Source organism: Camelina sativa, chromosome 2 (assembly GCF_030686135.1).
Source record: "Camelina sativa cultivar CO46 ecotype springtype chromosome 2, ASM3068613v1".
NCBI lineage: Eukaryota > Viridiplantae > Streptophyta > Magnoliopsida > Brassicales > Brassicaceae > Camelina > Camelina sativa.
Window position 1 is genome coordinate 9,860,562 of NC_141881.1, and position 23,143 is coordinate 9,883,704.

Sequence of the window (23,143 nt, forward strand, 5' to 3'; positions counted from 1 at the left end):
TTTGATTGTTTCTTGCCATGAGAGTGGATGAAACTTGTCTTAGATTTATATGTCTAGAGATTAGCTCATAGTTTGCTTGAGATTTGTTGACCAAGTTAGATAACCACAATGATTAGTTCAGCCCATGAATCCCTCCTCAGGACCTTCTTTGTTTATTGATTTTTAAGTCTTAATCCTGTTGCTTACTTGTTGTTTGATTCGTTTTTGCATTGCTCTGTTTTTATTGTGTTGCTCTGTTTTTGCGTTTAGTCCAGCTCGACCCTGCACTCGATCTACACTCGATCGAGTGCTTGCTCGAGTTCTTCCCCGGAACTTTGGTTTATGATTTTTAGTTGTCCTGTCTTATCTCTAGTCTCATTCTATTTGCATTTCGGTTGCATTTACTTATTGTCCTGTTCATTATTGTCTTGCATTAGTTTATTTATTCTAGTTTATATTTCTGTTCTAGCTTCATATAAGTCATAATCATTATGTTCCATTTACATTTAGCATCTAGTTCTTGTAGTTTACTTTCTGCATTTTGCATTTTCATCAGAGGATTGTTAGTGACAAACAACCCTTACATTTGGCTTGACTTAGTCTCATATGCATGTCTTAATTGTTCACAAACACTCAGATAGGATTGACACCTCTTATACTGCAACTGCATAAGGGGAATTGAAACACCTTACCATCCATTCATTCATATCTCACCATTACATACATCATCACATAAATCACCCACACATACAAACCTTGTTTCAATCGAGTAGGTGGTCGGATAACAGGAAAAATCAGAAACACAATGAATAACGACCCGAGGCTGTACACAAAGTTGATGATCGAGTACCAGTTCGGGTAGAGGGTCGAGTTGATGTAAAACTGTAAACAATCAAAATACAAAAGCTCCTAAGGATGGGGTAATCGGTTCAAAAGTACTCCTAATCGATTTGGGATGCCTTACATGCCTCAAGCAATAAATTCCCTAGGCAATGAATCTCCAATCTTGCAAATCCACTCTCGTGGTAGAAACAATCAACACTAATCACTTCCTTACCCAACTCTCGATGGAGAAACATTACTAAGCAGGCATTAAGATCTGTTTCATTATTGCCAATAAACTCCTTACTCATCTAATCTCTTAGGCTAAGTAAGTAAATCTCTAGCATAGGTTAATTCAAGCAATTCATTGAACATCTCTTGGTGGTGATCTTCCTAAGATCTAGACTCAACCTCTCTGTCTGAACCTAGCATTAAGAACACCTATCCAGAAGGGAAATTTGATAAAAACAATCAAGCTAAAACATCCTAACCGATTAAGAATACTCACTACTAACCTATCCTATCCCTAGAAACTTTAAATCACTACTCAGATCTCATGTTAATCGAAACAGAAGCATAAACAAATAAGAGATTCATAAAGTAAAAGTAGATGATATATTGAAAAAAGAATAAAGACGTAGTGCAAAATCAAAGTGTATGAATCGCAAAAACAGTAGATTGTACAAATCCTAACAAGACTTGTAAAGTATAAAATCGCTCACTCTCTCTCTCTCTCTCTCTCTCTCAGTAGCTCTTGCTCTCTCGTTCGTGAGTGTCTGCGGTTTGCTGGGCGAGAAAATAAAGAGAGGGTTTATACATGGAAACCCCTTTGACCTAACCGCCCAGCTCTGCCCGAAGGTCTACACGAGGCTAGTGGTCGGGTGCCTCCTCGGATGTGGCTTACATGCTCGGGTTTTACCTCTTTCTTGCTCTTTTTAGGCTCCTAAGCACCTGTTTTCATCCAAAATGCACAAATGCAACAATGCAGCATTCTAAATAACCTAAATGCAAATTTCTAAGGTTAAGGACCTAAAAATGCTAAGGTTAGGCTATATATAATGCAAAACATGGATAAAAAGATGTCTAAGAAAGTGAAAATTAGAGAGTTATCAGTTAGCTAGGAGACAAAAGACTAAGGTGGCTAGCCAAATGCTCGACCATTTGATCAGTCGAGTGCCTTCTAAAGCTTGTCAGCTCTTGGTCCTGTCCCTCTCCCTGCTTGGTCGTGTGTCTGGTCGAAGTGACTTTGAGACTTTGGCTTCCTTCCATTCCAACATTGATCTGCTCCACTAGATGTACTCTCTTATTTCTCATCACACTTCCATGCTCCAAAGGACCTAAATTACCTGTTTATGCAAGTAAACATGCAAATGTCATGCAAGCAATTTCTACCCTAATGCACAAACAAAGGCTAACCTACACAAAAATGACAAAACTAGCTAGTAAACATGGCAAAATAGAAGGATAAACTATGCATAAACAGGGTAAAATATATGTACATCAGAGTAATTGGTTAGTATCAAGCTAAGCTTATCCAGACTGTTTAACAAACTTCACAGAAGCTATCCCTAGACAATGATCTCATAAACTTCCTAATCCACTCTCATGACAATAGCAATCAGGTTTAAACACTCCTAAACCTAGTTCTCACTAGCTAAGACATGGATAAACGGACTTTAAATTCTAGATTCATTCTTTATCAAAAACCACCCTAGACAACTAATCTCTAAGGCTAGGCACATTAATCTCATTATTAGTTTTATCTAGCATCCTAAATATCTTTTGTAAGTTAAGACACCTGAGATCTATCTTCAATTTCTCATAACAAAGATAGCATAGAACTCTCCTAACCCAGAAGGGATTTGTAAACAAACAAGATTAAACAGTCTAGATAAACATATCTCTTAACCAACCTATCTCATCTCTAAGATCCTAGTTCACTACTCAGATCTACACATCATGATGAAGAACACAAACCCAGAAACTAGACATGATGATAACAGGTTTTTCACCCAGGGTATCAATTCCCTATGCAGTTGTAGTACAAAGGATTATCAATCCAAATGGTTGCTATGCTAGTAGATGAGATATGATCAGAACTATGCAAGTCAAGCCAAGCAATGAATGGGTTTGATCTAACAATCCTAAAATAATTAAAAGAAATTAAATAAACAAGAACCACATGACATAAGCACTCGATGCAAGCATTCGAGTAAAGGATCGGTTGGGGGGGATCGAGTAAACAAGAAGAGTATGAAAACCTCGAAGGTGTACACGAAGCTGGTGATCGAGTAAGGGATCGAGTTATGAATAAAAATGTAAACAATCAAGATGTGAAAGCTCCTAAGGATGGGGTAATCTACTCCTAAGTGTTCCTGGCCAGTATGGATGTCCTACATGCCTCAAGCAAATATTCCCTCGACAATGAATCTCTAAAATCTTGTTAAAACACTCTCGTGATAGAAACAATCAACCTTGATCACTCCCCTACCCAAGTCACGCTGGAGAAACATGACCAAGCAGGCAATACAAACCGATTCATTATTGTCAATAAACTCCTTACACATCTAATCTCTTCGGCTAAGTGAGTAAATCTCTAGCATTGATTGATTCAAGCATTTCATCTACATCTCTCGATGGTAAAACACCCTAGATCTAATCTCAATCTCTCAGTCTATTGATAGCATTAAGAACACCAATCTAGAAGGGAATTTATAAAACATAAAAAACCAAGCTAAGACATCCTAACCGATCAAGAACACATAATTGTCTATCCCATCCCTAGAAACTTTATTTCACTACTCAGATCTCATTGCAAAAAGCATAAAAGCATAGATAAACAAAAATTGCATTGTATTGAAAAATAAAAATAGAAGTGAAGAGTACAGAGTAGAAATCTAAAAATATAGCAAAGAAATGTAAAAAAAATCCTAGCAAAGTAGAAAAAGAGTTTGAGTCGCTCAAGATCTCTCTCAGAAGCTCTCGCTCTCTGTGTTGAGTGTCTGCGGCGTGCGAGGGCTAGCGGAAGAAGAGGGGGGTTTATATATGGAAACCCCTTTAACCTAGCTTCCCAGTTCTGCCCGAGGTTCTGCTCGATGGGGTGCACAAGGATATGGTCGGGTTGTCCCTCGGCTAGGTCTTCGGGTTTTTCTTCCTTCTCATGAATCCTCTTCGATCGGGTTGGGGTTCGGACTATTCTTCCTGCTCAATAGCTCTTTTGGGTACATGCTCGGATTTGACCTTGTTTCTCCCCATTTTAGGCTCTAAAGCACTTGTTTTCATCCAAAGTATGCAAATGCAAGAATAGAACACCCTAAATGTCCTAAATGCGAATTCCTACAGTTAATGACCTAAAAATGCTAAGGTTAGGGTATAAATAATGCAAAATATGGATAAAAAAGGATGCTTAAAACATGTAAATTAGAGAGTTATCAGACCCCCAAACTTAAATCTTGCTAGTCCTCTAGCAAGGAAGTAGGAGGATGAGTTTTAAAAATGGGGACTCATAACCTATTTGTTTAAGTGAAGGATTCAAGCTATAGTCCTTAAAGATAGTTTAATGGTGCTAAGATCAATCAACATACTTATGAATATTTTTCTATGCTTATCACCATGCATCGATCTGGTTCAACCTCCAACTAAAAGTAAAGACTTGCAATTCCAAAGAACATCTCTTTCACATCATTTAAGTGTTTGGAGAATTCTTGCAAATGGAAGGTGAATCAAGCTCAATCGGTTTCAAGGGTAAGGCTTTTTTGTAAGGTGGTTTCAAACAATATCTTTGGGTGGTTTTCTCTCAAAAGAAAGAATACTAGACAGTTGTGAAAACTATCTAAGATTGAAAACAATTAGGGCATACAAAGCTTAACTCTTGTTAATCTACCATTTTCTCATTCATCTCTCTTTTTTTTTTATCAAATCCCCTAAAATAAAACTACCCATATCCTTGATTTTAACTCTTTTTTTTTTATAATCCCTAAGGTCGAAACTTTAAACATCTAGCTCTCTTTTTTTTTTTTTTTTTCTAAACTCCTAACAATATTCTTATATATTTTTTTTTGTTTTTCTAGGAGACTATAGCAAGGTCTTTTTCTCTTTTTATTTTTACAAAGAGACTTAAAACTACTTGATTCAAACCATAAGGACTTCTCTTTTTTTTTTTTAATTCTTTTTTTTTTCTCAACCCAACCCCAAATAAACATGCTAACAACCTATCTTTCAAAACCGATTCTATTAGCTAGTCCAAATGATTCTAACTTAGCTAAATCAAGAGCCAGTTCTTTGTCGTTCTCAATACTCTCAAGGTTTCACAATCTATAGCACAATGAAAAGGCCTCACTCAACAATTCACAACAAGGTTTGAAAGAAAGGTTTGGGTTCAAGGGTAGGGGAAAACAAATCATGTTAAACAAAAAGATTGGCAAAAATGGAGTGTTAACCCGATTTTAGAGTTACCATGAGCAAGTATTCAAATTCCGTAAGCAAGAAAATTTAAGTTCAAGTTAAGTCCAACAATATAGAGATGATTCAATGTTCAAGCAAGTGGAGGAAGCATTCAAAAGACACAAGGTTCTAAACAAAGATTTTTCATTTTTTTTCCAAAGATTGATCTAGCAACAATGAACTGTGATTAAGGCTATAACTTCAATCCTAAGGTGTGATTTTAAACAAGGGGTTTTAATCATTGTCCCCTAAGATGCATATGCAACAATCCTATATGAACCAAACTAGACTCAATCCTAATATGTAATTGCAACTACATGAAAACTCTTTTTTTTTTTTTTTTTTTTTTTTTTTAAATTGTTCAATTTTTTTGGGTTTTTTTTCAATGCAAATAGATGCAGACTCAAATGAATAAAATTAGCATACAAAAATTTGAAATAAAAAAATAAGAAAATAAAACACAATGTTATATACATTCTCAGACCTTTCCCCAAACCTAAATTACACAGTCCTCTGTGTAAATAAAAGTCTGAAAAAAGAGTCTGAGAATCACACAAAATGAAACAAAATAAAATGCAATGCTATTTACAAAGGTTGGATGAATGTGATACCTCATGGGTTGGTGAAGAAGAAGGTTGCAGCAGCCTCCATGCTCGCCAACGTATAGCCAGGGTCATCACCGGCTTCAGCAGGCGCCGGGATTCGCTCATCAGAGAGCTCGGTTATGTGCACGGACAACTTGCTCGGACCAGCATCTGAGGGGTTGATCGGGTATGGCATCGCGTAGCTCATCGGGTAGGGCATCGGGTAGTATGATGGGTATGGTGGGAGAGGTCCGAAATGATCACCCGTATAGCTGCTCGCAGGGTGCACCGATTACGGTATTGGATATGGCATCTGATAGGTCTGAGGGAAAGGACCCGAGTATTCACCCGAATGCGTGCTCAATGGTGGCATCGGATAAGGCATCGTGTACCCCATCAGGTTAGGCGTCAGATAAGCGTCTAAGTGGCTTTTCCGCGATCTGTCGGGTCTGGTGGCATCTTCCTCTGCTTGCGGCTCGTAAGATGATGCTCTATGAGGCTCTGGAGGTGCTAATCCTTGAATTCCTCCTAGTGGTCCGCTCCTCCCCATCCATGTGGGTGCAGCTCCCTTATCTGACCTCCCCATCCATGAGGTGGGGGCTGAGGCACAGCTTACCTTGTCTTGCAGCTCCCTTATCTGACCTCCCATTACCTTCACTGAGCCGGTAAGGTCCTTCACTTTCCTAGCTAGGAACTTGTTCATCCTCTTCAGCCATCTGATCCTCTTGTGAGCTTCCCTCACCCCAACAGGTTGCTTTTGAGAGCAAACATACTCCTCAAAATCATAGTCTTCCGAGTTATCTCCCTATCCTTTCCCAGTCGGCTCTCTCTCTTCTGCTTCGGACTCCCCCTCCTGGTTGTACAGCTCCTCCAAAGGTGGTGTGAAGTCTATGTTATCCCCTAGCCAAATTTTGGTGCACACGACGTTAGGCAGGATCATTTGGGTGGCTCCGACAGCTGGATGGACACACTTGAAGAGCAACAAATCATTGGGCCTCTCATAGGCCAAGAATCTCGCCAGTGTCAAGTACTCGATGTCTAGCCATCTCGGCTCATGTACCACTCCCTTTAAAGGCACATCCTAGGCCACCAAAATTGGTGTGACCAATCTTCCTATGGAGATCTCTCCAGCCCCCTCTCTTCTCTCAGTTTTCATTGCCCAAGACTTAAGGTAAAGGAACTGATCGAGCAGCACAAAGACCATGCTAGTATCCGCAACATCTCCTACTAGCAGTTTACCATCCCTAGCATTATCTAATACTCCACACAAGGCAATTTCTATGAGCTGGAGCTCATGATCATTCACATTCCCAGTCTCCTTTCTAGCAAAAATGGTGCAAGCTAGGGACTTGTAAAAATACCTCAAAACAGGGCTCCTTATTTGAGCAGACTTGGAGCTTGTAGACTTGTAAGGAAGCTTGTCGCCTATTGTCAGCCATAGGGATTTCATCTCCTCCTTGCTTACTTACATGTTCTCTCCACTCTCAGCCTTGAAACCATACAGCTTCTTCATCTCCTTGAAGGTAAGCCAGTACTCCTTGTTGTGTACGGAGAAAGTGATGAACCCGATCCCCCCCATCGGGTAGTAGGGTCGGGTGGTCTTCAAAACAGTGTAACCGGAGCGTGGAGAGGAAGTGAACCGTCTCCTCCTCATAAGCCTTGAGGTTGGCTTGCATCATCTAGCCCAGGTGGCACATGTCGAACAGGAATTTGACGTCTCTAGCGATTCCCAACTGCTTCATCGTTACACGGTGAGTGTAGCGGGTTCCTACAAAGCTCATCTTGCGGAGGACCTTGAAGAGCTTGAGCGGAGTCTCCACCTCTTTCTGCTTCAGCCTCCGCGAAGCCAGGCGTGTGCGTTCTCTCTGCTCCTCCTCTCGGTCATGGCTCTCCTACTCCGTGTCTTGATCTTCTTCTTTAGCCGCTCTCTCAACCACCTTCTCAGCCTTTTCAGAAGCTGGTCTCTTCCCCCTCGCAACCGCAGCTCTGCTCCTCGACCGTGATGTTTGGATCTCCTCCGGTTCTCCTCCATCCGCATCAGAATCCACCTCTATAGGATCGGTGACGGTTCTCTCGGACGTAGACAGGTCCCTATGTCGAAGATATCGACGGACAGCACTCGCCACCGGGCTTGGTGAGCGAACTCGGGGGTCTGCACAATCGGTTGCTCGAGCACCTAATCGGGTTGAGCATCGGGTTGGAGATGCGAAATGTCCAGCCAACGGTTGGGAATGCAGATCGTCTCCTCTTCCTTGGGATTCACAAGGTTCCACGGCATCACCTCCGGTTCTAGCAGCGGCGGAGGTTGACCTGCTCGACTTCTTTTGGTAGGTCTTCATCTTTGGTGCCATTGGTGAATCCTTCAAAAGAAAGAAAAGCTAAACTCGAGATCAATAGGGTTAGTTCCCAAAATTCTTAAGGCACTCGAGTTTCAGAGAGAATAAATAAGAAGAAGGACGTTTAAAAGCACTTATCGGGGGTTTTTTTTTTATTGGGGAGGAAGGGGTTTGTCCTCTTAAATAGGAAGGGCTGCCGCTAGGGTTTCACTGAGAGTGGGCTAGGGTTTGGTGGAATTCGAACTCCACTCGCCACCCGAGTAGGAACATGATCAGGCGCGTTGGGTACGGATTCGGGTAGAGCCTTGGGTTCCCCAAAATTTCCTTTTTTCTTTTTCTCTTTTTTTTATTTATAAATATATGTAAATATGTAAAAACCTAAAATAAGACAAAATAAGTAGATAAAATTAAAAGAAAATAAAAAGGATACCTTTGGGACTTCCTCCCAAGTGAGCTTGTTTTAAGTCACTAAGCTTGACTCTTCATGCTCTTCAAGCATGGGTTTTAGGAGGGAGAGGTTTCAGAACCTTCTCCACTACAGCAGGCTGATTTAATAGATTTTCCAGGTCTTGTCAAGGTTCCACAGCAAATGTAGAGTTGACTTCTTTGAGATGCTTGACTCTTCTTTGCTTTGTCTTGGTGGAAAAGACTTGACAATCAAAGGTTGGCCTTTTAATTGCTTTCTTGATGCCAAATTCCATTTTGAAATGCTCCCCATGCTCAATTCTGATTTTCCCTTGCTTCACATCATTCACTGCTCCTACTGTTGCCAAGAACGGTCTTCCAATGATCATTGGATCGTCTGGTTCCTTATCCATATCAAGGATCATGAAATCAGTAGGAACTTCCATTCTTCCAATCCTGAGAGGCAAGTTTTCCAGGATACCAATGGATGTCTGATTGATTGTTCTATCAGCTAGAACCAAATACAGACTACTCGGTTTAAAACGGCTGAAACCCATCTTGTTGGCAACTGATAGTGGTATGATGCTGACTGAAGCTCCCAAATCGCACAAACAGTTGTCGAAAATCCGAAGTCCTATCGAACATGGTAAAGTAAAAGAGCTGGGATCCTCCAATTTCTCCTTGATTCGCAGTTCAGGATCTAAGCACACTCCACTCCTCAATATTGGATTCCCAATCTCCTTGACAGCTTCCTTAACCTCAATCTCCAGCTGAGCTGTCTCCTTGATCATTTCCTCTCGGAGTTCGTGTAGTGGCAAGGGCTTAGGAGGTGGAGCTTTTCGCTTGGCCATACGCTCTGCAAGCGCCTCTAATTGGATGTCAAGAGCAGCTCTGAACCTTTCCTCTAATTCCCATTCCTCTGCTGCAAGCAGTTGTGGTTGATCTGTCATCTGAACATCTACCCGATGTATCATCCGATCACCATCATCGAGTTCTGCCTCAGGTGCTTCTTTGGTTTGTGATTCTCGAACCAGTGCTCGATCATCAACTCGATCAGTCTCCTCGGGTGAAGGCTCGGGTTCATACTCGGATATGTATTACTGGGAGTCATTCATCCCAAAATGATCCATATCCTCCCCATCTTGAACATTGTTGTCCTCAGTGAGTAGTCCTCATAATCATCATCAAGGAAGATGGCTTGGGCAGTGGCATAATCCTTTGGGTTCTGAACAGCTTTACCTGGAAGTTGGTTGATTTTTGGAGGTGGTTGGTTGTTGTGGTGGCCCTCTAGGTACCTCAGCTTAGTGTTGAGGGAATCATACTTGGCAGTCAAGTCATTATATCCAGAATCGATCTTGTTGCTAATTTCCGCGAACCGTTTTGCATTGTCCATGGCAGCCAATACTTTGTTTTGTATCATATGCTGAATTAGGCCTTATAGGTCAGCTTCTTGGGATTGGTTCTGTGGGCCTTACTGTTGTTGGAATCCTGGAGGTGCAATTGGTTGGTGGCAATTAGGAGCATAGCCTTGATTGTATTGGACAAAAGGCTTTTGCTGGACCTGGTTCCCTTGAACTGCTGATGGGTAGATTTGGTCTTGAGGATTGGCAACATTCGGGTTACGGTATGAGAGATTTGTATTTGTTTTGTAGTTGTTGTACCTTTTGTTGTAACCTCCTTGGTTGTTGATGTAGTTCACATCCTCTAACTGAGCATTCTCCCCATCTTATTGCAGAAACTGCTCTTCCTCTGAGATTGCATGGACATGCTGCTGCTGGTTGAGGAGTTTATCCAACTTGTCATTGAGGGCTTTCATGTCGCTCTTGTACTTGGCATCATCCTCTCCAGTAGATCGCACAGCGCGATCATATTCCTCATTGTAATGCCTATCAGATTGAGCCAAGTGATCAACATGTCAATTAAAACCCAAGGTGCACTCAACCAGGATCTAGTGGTGTCGTCGTCACACTTCAGGATCGAATCCATAAAGACCAAGCAATTGCACTATGAAATTATTAAGATCAAATTTAGCGAAGACAAAGTAGGAAGTTTGTGAATCAAGTAACTAATCAAAAACGGTAAATAAATAAGTTGTTTTGAAATCAAAAAGGAAATACTGGGTGAAGGGAATCATTAGGGATTATGATCACGAATTTAGATGATTAGATAGGGATGCATTAAACACAATTCTTGAACTCAAATCACGGTTGTAAAGCTAACCTACTTTCGCAGCATTAACTATCTATGCAATGAATTCACTAAACCCTAAACCATCGTTTGGATCTAGCAAACCAAGCAAGCAATAACAAGTTCAGGTTTGATTAGTTCACAAGATGCCTCAACTTCAACTTTCGTTGGCTAAGGTCCACCTTGCTCACCTATGTTCTTTTCCAGCAACTCAACAACACTTTTGGTGCCACGATAAATTAAACCTAAGATCTTAATCTAGGTGATCAATCTAGCTTAAGCATTAAGAACAACAATAGATGAAGAACAATAAGATCAATCCCTAATCTAACAAACCTAGCATCAATTAATCATATAAACCCTTCTAAAAACCTAAACCTAATTGAGAAACTACTCAGACATGGAGAAACATAAACAGCAAATCAAAGATGAAGAAAGCATAATTGAATTGCAAAAGAATAGAAAATAGGGTTTAGAAATTTTTCTCCATGGTGTCAAGTAGGATTAGAAATCTTCTCCTTTAGCTCTCAATACAAAATAGTCTCAGAAAATAAAGCTTATGTCTCTGGAGGCCGAGCCTCTAACTTAAATATCAAAATAAAACCTAAAAGTCGGTTTAAAATGAAAAAGGAAAACTTGCTTCGGGTACGGGACTGGTCGATCCCGAATGCGGATCAGCCGATCCTGGATGCTTTTCTCTGTTTGCTCCATCTGCTTGCTAGTCTGATCAGTCTTCACCAAAATTGCTCCAGATGCATGTTTTCATACCCAAAACACTCAGTTTCCTTCCAAAGTGACCTAGAACCTGTACAGACTCACAAAAGACTAAAAAGACTCTGAAAGCACACTTGGACCTAACAAAAGACTCAAAACAAGTGTAAAAACTATGGTTAAAATCCTATAAAATGCAGACACATCAGTTCCCCCGGACTTGAATCTTTGCTTGTCCTCAAGCAAGAACAGACAAAAACTCAGGATCAGAGAAAAGGTTTGAAAGTGGAAACTCACAAATGCTTGGGAACCGTTGCTTTGCACTCTTCCTCAAATCAAATTAAGAACTACTTTTTTGTACTCTGCCCATGATTAGGATCAACACTCCCTACTCTAAACTCCTCAGCCTGGGAGAACCTTCAGTCTCCCCATCGTTGTCTCTCTAAATCAGATTAGTGAAAATGTGTGGTCTCGTAGAGGGAATATCGATCACCGAACTGATAGACTCCTTCAACCTTTTAATGCCCAAGACCTCCTTCGTATGCTCCCTTTCCTCTGCTCTTTTCTCACTTCTAAAGGATTGATTTCTCCCTAATTTTCTAGGGTATCATTGTATTTTTTTTTATCAATCCTTTGCTTTTTTCTTGTGGATAGGTTTCCATGAATTCCGAAAGATGCATGGGTTTACGCACAACCTGCGGTTCACTTCTTTATAACCTATATCCTCTTCTTCTTCTTTCTTTCTTCTTTACTTTTCTCTTTTCTTTTTTTTTGAGTATTGAAGGGAAGAGAGAGGGGAAGCATACTTTGTGAGGAGATGCATGTCTTGTAAGGCTTAAGGGAGGAGTATTGTCCGATGTATACCAAGCCCCAAGGTAAGAAGTTAAATCCGATTAAGTCTTGTCAAAGCTAGAGACAACTTCTGGTTCAACTTATTGTCCTTCTTGGCGAGTGTCTTTTGGGGTGTGTTGAGCCTGCTCATGTTCATTCCAAGCTTCATTCCAAATCAGAGATACAAAAATAATCATAAGAGTGTTAGTTCAAAGCAAAAGATTCCTAGAAATGATCATAGTTCCCCAACATATTTGACTCAATAAAAATAAGAAAATGACTCAAAGACCCGAAAAATCAAAAGGAAACAACCAAAGAAAACGTCATTAGTAACTTAGAGACATCCCTCCCCCGGAAGAAAAACCAAGAAATGAACGAATTCCACAAAGAAAATAACAAAAAATGAAAAAGAAAAAGTAAGGACAAGAAAGAAAAACCGGTGATCTCGCATCTGGTGTTGGAGTGGTGTTGGCAAGGGTGGGGACCGATCGGTCTTAGGGTGTTATCGACCAATCTGAATTATAATTGAACTTAGAGATACCCGCAAAAAACTACCGGGATCGATCGATCTTTAAGGAGGACTGATCGATCCTAAGCTCATGGAACAAAAAAAATTCGCATCTTCTTCGTTTGGAACCTGTTCTTGAAAACACTTGATACCGGACATGATTTCACCGTAATAAATCCTAAAAACAAAACCAAAATCCTAAGACAAAGAAAAATAAAAGGGTAAGCAAGCACAAACCCGATGGGTTGCCTCCCATAAGCGCTTGTTTAAGGTCTATAGCTTTACCGTGGTTTCAGTTGTCAAGTGATGGGAGGATGAGAACTCATATCAGAACAAGCTCTCCAATTCGCCAGCTTAAGCTCCAGAACCTTTTGCAACATACCATCCACTGCTTCTTGGCCTTTCTCTTTAAACTCCAGAGTGAGGATGGCTTTAACTTTAGAGAAAGGCCGACATATTCCTTTACACTTCACCTTGTACTCCATGGTGTCTCTAACATATTTCTGGGGTACCAAGGATATGTGAAGAGCTGGTATTACTCTTTCTATCTTCGGCTTGTCTCTCTTCTTAACCTTCTTAGAACTCTTCTTAGAAGAATGAGTGTCTCCATCCAGGAATTCATTGACCTCATTCTTATCACCACTCTCTCCCATTATCATGACATCCACCTCCTTCTCATGTTCTACAACTAGACAAGAGCCATGTTGTATAGCTTCATTTGCAGTGATTGCGTTGTAGAAGACCTTATCATCAATGTTAGAGAAAGTTATCCTCTTATTAGGCAAGTCAACAACTGCTCCTACTGTTGCTAGAAAAGGTCTCCCAAGAAGCAAAGGCATAATAGAACCCTCCCTCATTTCCACAACACGAAAATCTGTAGCAACCAAGCCATTCCCAACTCGAACATCTAAATTGTTAATGAAGCCTTGTGGAGTTGTGGTGACAGCATTTACAAACGTGAAAGTGACCTTAAAAGCCTTCATATCATCAATCCCCAACCTCTCTGCAATAGCCTTAGACATCACGTTCACACTGGATCCGGTATCACAAAGGGAATCCTCAATGTTCACTCCTAGGATGGAGCATGGAACAACAAATCTTCATGGATCTTCTAACTTGGGTAGCCTTTTCAAAGATGGAGCATGAATGTTCTTCTCTCGAGCCAAAAACACCTTAACTTCCACCAAATCCTTTTCTTCAACCAAAACATCATCGTAAACTTTCTTAAACAAAGAGATGTGCTTTACTGCCTCTGTAAAGGGAATGTCAGTGATGAACTCACTTATAGCTTCTTTGTACCGACCATACTTCTTTTCATCCAGAGGTTTCTTCTCATGTCTTCTTGGAAAAGGAATTTGTGGTCTATAGGGCTTTGGTTCCAGAAGAAGTGATTCCTTGGAATCTGCATCAGGAACAACTGAGCTGAGTTTTCCCATGCCTGCAACAGGGACCGACTGGTCTGGCCGTGGAGCGGTCGATCTGGGACTTTTTGAAACTGGTCCTGCGTCATTGACGGTATCGATCGATCTATAAGGGGGATCGGTCGATCCAACTTCTCTGGGGATCAAACTCAAATAATCAGAATGGATGGGACCGGCTGGTCTAGTCTCAGGATTGATCGATCCCGTCTCTGCGGAAGCCAAACATGAGTTGATCACAGCATAACTCAGCCCATCTTCGATCCCACCATGGAGTGTTATAGCATTGCATGACTCTTTGTTCTTAGAGCTACAAGAAATAGCAGAGACTCTCTTATCAATGGAATCAACACGTGAACTACACCTCTCAAATTTCCCATTCAAATCATTGTACATGCTATCAATCTTGACATTAATCTCAGCAGAACTTTTCTTATGGCCCTCCAATAGTGCTTGCATCATCAATTCGAGTTTGTTATCTTGCGGAGTTGTAGATGGGGCTTGGTATCCTTGGAAATTTGAGCAACTAAATCCAGCACCTTTGTTCTGAAATCCTTGCGAGAAGTTACCTTGTTGATTATGTGGACGATACACTTGATCTTGAGGATTCTCGACGTTAGTGCTTCTGTAGGAGAGATGAGGATGATTTCTATAATTCTGATTAAACCCATGATTTTGATAGTTCCCTTGTCCTCCTACATTGTTCAGCTCCTCTGTCCCCTCAAAACCTGAATTTACTCCAACTTGCTGATACGCACCTGTCTGCCCGTCGCACATGTTGACAGCTTGCTGATCTCTCTTCAAAAGAAGGTCTAACTTGGCAGTGAGACTCTTAATAAAACCTGTTTTCACGGAGCTAACAACACACACAGAATGATCATACTCATGGCTATGATTGCTGTTACTCGCTGCAAGGTTTTCGATCAAGAGGTTTGCTTCAGCGACAGTGTTAGTAGAAAAATCTCCTCTGCTGGCAGTATCGAGTGCCATCTCGTACTTCTGGTCAATTCCTCCATAGAAGATGTTCATAAGATTCTCTTGTCAAAAGCCATGATGAGGACAGTCCCTCATATACTCCTTGAATCTCTCCCACGCTTCACAAAAAGACTCTATACCACCTTGTGAGAAGGTAGTGATCTTGCTCCTTAACAGAGCTGATCGTGACTTAGTGTAGAAGTGATTTAAAAACGCAGCTCTACACTGCTCCCAAGTGGTAAGTGATCCTCGGTCCAAGATATTTAGCCATCTCAAAGCCTTATCTCCTAAAAAGAATTGGAACAAAGTCAACATGAGGTAATCATATGGAACTCCATTAGACCTTGTCGTACTAGCCAATCTCTAAAAAGCTTCAATATGGTCCAGAGGGCTCTCTGATGCTAATCCATTAAACACACGATTCTGGACCAAATTGATCAGGCTATGCTTGATCTCATAATCTTGTCTCGCAGGAGCAGGAGGTTGAATCGCAGATCGATTTGCAAATAGCCTGTTGTGAGCATCTTCGTCCCTCAAGGTGGCTCGCCTTGCTGGTGGGTTCAGCTCAGCCGCATTCTGCTCTTGTGGAGCCTGGCATTGTGGAACAGGGGGAGGTGGCGGAACAATAACCTCTTGAGGGTTAGGCTGACGACCATCTGGATTCTGTCCATCCTCCATCTTATCAGCTTTAGCTTTCATTTTTCTGTTTTCTCATTCAAGTCGCGCTAACTCTTCGTTCTGCAGATTACGCAAATCAGTAGGCTTGTGGCTTCTTATTTGCATGCACCTGAACACAAGAGAAAGAACACAATAATTAATTAGTAAATTAAAAGTTAAATAAATCTTAGACTAAATTTAAATCTAAAATCTCAAAGGCAATCGTTTTTGTCCCGGGCAACGGTGCCAAATTGATCAACAGGTCAATTAAAACCCAAGGTGCGCTCAACCACGATCTAGTGGTGTCGTCGTAACACTCGAGGATCGAATCCACAGAGACCAAGCAATTGCACTATGAAATTATTAAGATCAAATATAGCTAAGACAAAATAGGAAGTTTGTGAATCAAGAAACTAATCAAAAACGGAAAATAAATAAGTTGTTTTGAAATCTGAAAGGAAATATTGGGTGAAGGGAATCATTAGGGATTATGATCACGAATTTAGATGATTAGATAGGGATGCATTAAACACAATTCTTGAACTCAAATCACGGTTGTAAAGCTAACCTACTTTCGCAGCATTAACTATCTATGCAATGAATTCACTAAACCCTAAACCATCGTTTGGATCTAGCAAACCAAGCAAGCAATAACAAGTTCAGGTTTGATTAGTTCACAAGATGCCTCAACTTCAACTTTCGTTGGCTAAGGTCCACCTTGCTTACCTATGTTCTTTTCCAGCAACTCAGTAGCACTTTTTGTGCCACGATGAATTAAACCTAAGATCTTAATCTAGGTGATCAATCTAGCTTAAGCATTAAGAACAACAATATATGAAGAACAATAAGATCAATCCCTAATCTAACAAATCTAGCATCAATTAATCATATAAACCCTTCTGAAACCCTAAACCCAATTGAGAAACTACTCAGACATGGAGAAACATAAACAGCAAATCAAAGATGAAGAAAGCATAATTGAATTGCAAAAGAATAGAAAATAGGGTTTAGAAATCTTCTCCAAGGTGTCAAGTAGGATTAGAGATCTTCTCCCTTAGCTCTCAATACAAAATAGTCTCAGAAAATAAAGCTTATGTCTCTGGAGGCCGAGCCTCTAACTTAAATATCAAAATAAAACCCTAAAAGTCGGTTTAAAACGAAAAAGGAAAACTTGCTTTGGGTACAGGACTGGTCGATCCCGAATGCGGATCAGCCGATCTTGGATGCTTTTCTCTGTTTGCTCCATTGATGTTCATATATTTTACCTTGTTTTCCCTTAGTTTATTCACATCTTTTGCATCTTTTGCTATCTATTTTAACCATTATTGTGTAGCTTTAGCACTAATCATGCATTAGAGTTTAGTTGCATTGCATTTGCATCTTTTCATGCATAAACATGTGATTTTGGAGCTTAAGGAGCATGGAAGCAATTGAGAAGAGATGTGAAGCAATCATGAGGAGGAAACAAGGGAGTTAAGGCTGAAGAACAAAGGTCCAGAGTCCAACTCGACCGCACACTCGACCAGACACTCGACCGTGTGCTGAGGAGGACTCGACCGAGTGGAGATTGCACGAAAGAAGCCAGCTCGACCAAGCCACTCGACCGAGCACTGGTCGAGTTGACCGAGCCGTTGACTACTTTGACTTTTTGTATTTTTAGGGCTTCCACCTCCTCTCCTATATAAAGCCTTGTACCTGCAGCCACCAAAAGAGTCCAGCTTTTTAGATATTCTCTAAACCTAGTTTTTACCCTTTTGGGAATTATTCTTTTTGCACTTTTATTTTTCTTAGATCTTGTACTTGAAAAAGACTAAATTCCTCAATATTGTTGGTTTCATAACTTTCTTAATATTGAGAATTTGAGTTTGATCCTTTCATCAATATTGAAGATCTTTGTTTCATCTTTCTAATAATGCAAGTTTCAATATTTTCTGGGTTTTTGACTTTGTTCATCATGTATTGTTGTGAGTAGCTTGCTTAGGATCTTGAGGATGGGTTAGGATGGATTGATCTTGTGGCTTGTGTGATTTGGTCAAGCTTGATTGTTGTAGATCTCTTCTAGGCTAGATGTTCTTAATGCTGATCCTATATCTGAGAGGGTAGGATCTGATCTCAAGCTTCTTAGCATCACACCAATGCTTAAGAAGCATAGATAAGGCTAGATCTAGAGCTTACCATTAGGCTTGCTAAGAGATTAGAGGTCTTGTTTGGTTTGAGATGTATTGCTTAATGCCTGCTTGTGTAGATTCTTTACTGTGTGAGAACAAGTCTAGAATTGCAAAGGTTTGATTGTTTCTTGACCATGAGAGTGGGAGAAACTTGTCTTAGATTTATATGTCTTGAGGTTAGCTCAAAGTTTGCTTGAGATTTGTTGACAAAGTTAGATAACCACAATGATTAGTTCATCCCATGGATCCATCCTCAGGACCTTCTTTGTTTATTGATTTTAAAGTCTTAATCCTGTTGCTTGCTTGTTGTTTGATTCGTATTTGCATTGCTCTGTTTTTATTGTGTTGCTCTGTTTTCCGGATTTAACCAACTCGACCTACACTCGGTCGAGTGCTTGCTCGAGTTCATCCCCAGAACTCTTGTTTATGATTTGTGATTGTCCTGTTTCATTCCTGTCTCATTCTAGTTGCATTCATTTAGTTTTCAGTTCATTAATTGTCTTGCATTAGTTCATTAGTAGTAGTTTCTATTTCTGTTCTTGCTTCGTTACTGTTGCAATCATTCAGTTTCATTTGCATTTAGTTCTTAGTTCTTGTAGTTTACTTTCTGCATCTTTACATTTCCATTTTAGGATTGTTAGTGACAAACAATCTTTACATTTGTCTTAACTTAGATTCATATGCATATCCTAATTGTTCACAAACACTCATTTAGGATTGATACCTCTTATACTGCAACATCATAAGGGGAATCGAAACACCCATCCATCATTCCATTCATATCACCATTGCATACATTCATCATCATTCACCACCATATAAACCTTGTTTCAATTTGGCGCCGTTGCCCATTTGAGTGTGTTTTTGTGACATTTAGGATCCATATTAGTCTAAGATTAAGTTCGTTTATACACTTGTGAAGTTGCTGGATTCGAATCTTCTGTGTTGAGTTTGGCTGTGTTGAGTTTCAGGTACCAGCTCGACCACCCACTCGACCACCACTCGACCGAGTAGTGATCGAGCACTTGATCGAGTCAGACGCTGGATCTTAATAGACACCACTTTCCAGTCAACTCGACCATCAACTCAAGCCAGTGCTCGACCGAGTGTCAGTTTGAGTCAGTAACCATGTTTCACGGCAGTCAGTTCCATTATGCACCCATGCACCAGCAACAAGGTTTCCAGACTCAATGGTGTCCCACTCCAATGTTTCAGACCTACCAAGCCCAAGAACCTGACTTAAGCACTATGATGTAACAATTGTTGCTTGGGCAAGCCAATAAGCAGATTGAGGAGTCAAGGCAGTTTGAAGAGCTGACCCACAAATTGAATTCTTATTCTCATGACCTGAGTAACCAGCTTGAGAGTCTGACCTCTTCATTCCAGTACATGGAGAGCTCCATTGCTTCTATTTCAGCCCCTAAGCCACACTAACTTCTTGAACAAGCCATTCAAAACCCAAGGGAGATCACTGTTAAAGCAATCCATCTCCATGAGGAAGATATCACTGAGGACATTTAGGTTCAAGTTGGGGAGGATTTGTCACTTATTGAAGCCCAGAGTGAAGGTTTTACTGAGCAGACTGAAGCAGAGAAACAACTCGACCAGGTGCTCGACAACACACAGGATCAAGTACCTGATCGAGTGACTGATCGAGTTGAAGACACAGAAGCTGTTAAGCCTGCTAGATACATTCCTCCTGCTTACAAACCACCTCTACCATTCCCAGGGCGTTTCAAGGCACAAAAGATAAGAGAACTCAGGGAGATCATTGAGAAAAAGGAGAAGATAGCTTTGCAACAAGAGAAAGAGAAAGCCTTGAAAGAAGGGGGTGTAATTGAGAAGAAATAAGTGATGGCCATACAAGAGGTCATCATTGCTTACCAAGAAGAAGAGAGAGGACCTGCTTTGGAATAGTATGCTCTATACCCTCTCTATCAGGATTTTTTACTTGAGATGTCAAAGAAGAGGGTTCATGACCAAGATATGAAGGATTTGAAAGAGATTGGGAAAGCTATTGTCCCAACAAAGCTTGAAGATCCAGGCTCATTCAACTTACCCTGTTCAGTCAGCTACATGCACTTCAATAAGTGCCTTTGTGATTTAGGAGCTTCAGTGAGCTTGATGACATACTCAGTGGCTGAGAAGTTGGGGTATGAGGACTTCAAGGACAGAAACTACTATGTCAGTCTTGCAGATGGATCCAAGAGGGATGTGGTTGGAGTGATTGAAAACCTCCCTATCAAAATAGGAGAAGCAAGGATCCCAACTGATTTTGCAATCATGAGCATGGAACAAGAGACTGAAGACCCTCTTATCTTGGGAAGGCCATTCTTAGCTACAGCTGGGGCTGTTATTGATGTGAAGATGGAGACTATCAAGCTCCACCTGACTGAAGACTTCACCATGAAGTTTGACATCAACAATCCCACAATTCTGCCTTCAAAATATGATCCACCTTACACTATCAAAAGAAAGGAGGATCATGAGGTCTCAAGTGAGGAAACTGCTTCAAGGGGTAAGCTAACCTTTCAAGAAGATTCAGTGGAGAAGCTTAAGAATTCTGTTCAAGAACTGACTGCTTTAGTCAAGGATCTCCAAGTCAAGCTGAACAAAAGGACTTTTAAGAGAGCAAGGCCAAAGCCCAAGGTTAAAAAGAAACATGGTTCAAGTGCTAAGGAGGTAGTGATCAAAAAGGAACACAAAGGTTATCAAGTAGAACCAGGGGGATTTCATCACCTCCTTGGTCTCTAAACCAAGCCTGAAAAGGCAACAAAAGTCAAGCTTAGTGACTTTAAACAAGCTCACTAGGGAGGAAGTCCCTAAGGTATCCTTGTATATATTGCTTTGGAATTTTGGTATTTTGATTTTTTCTTTAGTGTTTTCATGGTCAGGGAGGCTAGGGAGTCTGAATAGAAGAGGAAGGGACAGGTAATGGACACTCGCGGTCCAGCTCGACCCCCCCCACTCGGACACGCACTCGACCGAGTGCCGGTCGATCTCCATCGTCGAGCTGCCCCAAAGTCCTTCTCCAAGTCATCAACAAGACCCCAACTACTCCTATGACAGCATGCAGATGGATGTGGACAACTTTTTCCACAATCCCTAAGGTACCATCATCACCTTCACTTGTAAATATCATTGCATTTCATAGTTGTGTTTTGTTTTTAATCTTGAATCCTCTTACAAATTTCTTTCACACAGAGGACTGTGTGATTTAAGTTTGGGGGAGGGTTTGAGATAGCATTTGATGTTGTGTTTTGTGATCTTATTTCAAATTTTTAGCATCTTCATATTAGTATTTGCATAGCATCTAAGGCATAGAAAAACCCTAAAAATTTGAAAGTTTTTGAAAAAATCTTTATAAAAAAAGAGTGTTCATGTAGTTTGCATTGCATATTAGGATCTTATTTAGCATGTTTCATGTAGGATTGTATAATATTTGCATTAGGGATCTATGATGAGCATTTCCTTGTTAGCTTGCTTAATTCACTAGACTAGGATCAATGCCCAAGTTAATAGTACTTTGATGCTAGTTGAGTAGTTAGAAGCATAAGATTGAACCAAGCCTTGAATTCTTGCATTGCATTTGGTCTAAATTGAAGCATGTTGAGATTTGAAACCATTTCCTATTTATAAGAACCTAATATTGACTTATAATTATCAATGTGTGCATTGCTTTAAACTCATGGATACTATATACATATTTAGATCATCTTTCTCCTTTTTACCACTCTTGTTGATCCAAGTAGCTGATTAAATCATTAAGATCAGTTCCCCTATCCCTAAACCAAACCTTCTTTCAAGCCTTGTTTATTCTTGAGTGTGTGAGGCCTATTTTTGGGATTGAGCTTGGTAGAAAGTGTTAGGTTTGAACTGACAAGAGTAAGACCTTGTGTAGTTCTAGTTTGCATTTTTCAAACTAGATAGGACGAGGTGGTTCACTTGTTAGGTCTGGAACTTGGCTGTTATAAAAAGAAAAGAAAGAAAAAGAGAAAGAAAAAGGGTAGAGTCTTTAAGAGGAGATTGTGTTTAAGCAAAGTCTAGTGAAAGGATGGGAAGTAAAATATTGTTTAAGATGGTTCTAGTTAAGGAAAAGAAAAAGAAGAAAAGAAAAGTTTAGCAAAATGCTTATATGTCTTAAGAATAAGAAGAAAAGAGAACCATAGCAAATAAGTAAGAATCCCCCATCCCACTAGAAAGATCAAGTAAGAAAACATCTCCTAAGACTTGAAAACCAAAAGAGAAAAGGGTTAAAGAGAAAAGAAGAAGTAAAGGGTAGCACTAGGATGATTTGGGTTTAGATTGCTAGGATAAACACTTTGGGTGCCTTTGGGTAGACAAGGTTTTGTTCTTGTATGTGTCAAAGTGTTCTTACTTTTAGCATTCTTCTAAAGCTCAATCCATTTTCATGAGAGAACCTTGATATTGATAAGCCCTACTCTAAAAAGAGACCATCATTGTCTCAAAACCCTTTATTACCAAGCCAAATGAGTTTAAGCATTGCATAGAATTGATTCATGTTCTTGTTTAATGAATGTTAAAGGAAATGGTTGATTTGAATGCATGTGGATGTCTTAGGCTCAAATCAATAAAGGTTGTGAAATGCTTGTCTAAAGTCTTTGATTCCAGCTCATTCAACTTGCATCATAGTACTAGTAACTTGGACATTGATTCTCGATGGTCTATTTGCAAGCTTTAGGAGCTGAGATCCCACTTTCAAACCTCACTTACCTTCTTACGTCTTGCTTATTTGCTTGAGGGAAGCAAAGACTAAGTTTGGGGGTATTGATGTTCATATATTTTACCTTGTTTTCCCTTAGTTTATTCACATTTTTTGCATCTTTTGCTATCCATTTTAACCATTATTGTGTAGCTTTAGCACTAATCATGCATTAGAGTTTAGTTGCATTGCATTTGCATCTTTTCATGCATAAACAGGTGATTTTGGAGCTTAAGGAGCATGGAAGCAATGGAGAAGAGATGTGAAGCAATCATGAGGAGGAAACAAGGGAGTTAAGGCTGAAGAACCAAGGTCCAGAGTCCAACTCGACCGCACACTCGACCAGACACTCGATCGTGTGCTGAGAAGGACTCGACCGAGTGGAGATTGCACGAA

General features: G+C 40.3%; 1 pseudogene; it reads left to right on the forward strand.

Moving 5' to 3' along the window:
* The first annotated feature begins 15,269 nt into the window (after nucleotides 1–15,269).
* On the forward strand, nucleotides 15,270–15,370 carry LOC147948388 (small nucleolar RNA R71; annotated as a pseudogene).
* Nucleotides 15,371–23,143: the final 7,773 nt, after the last annotated feature.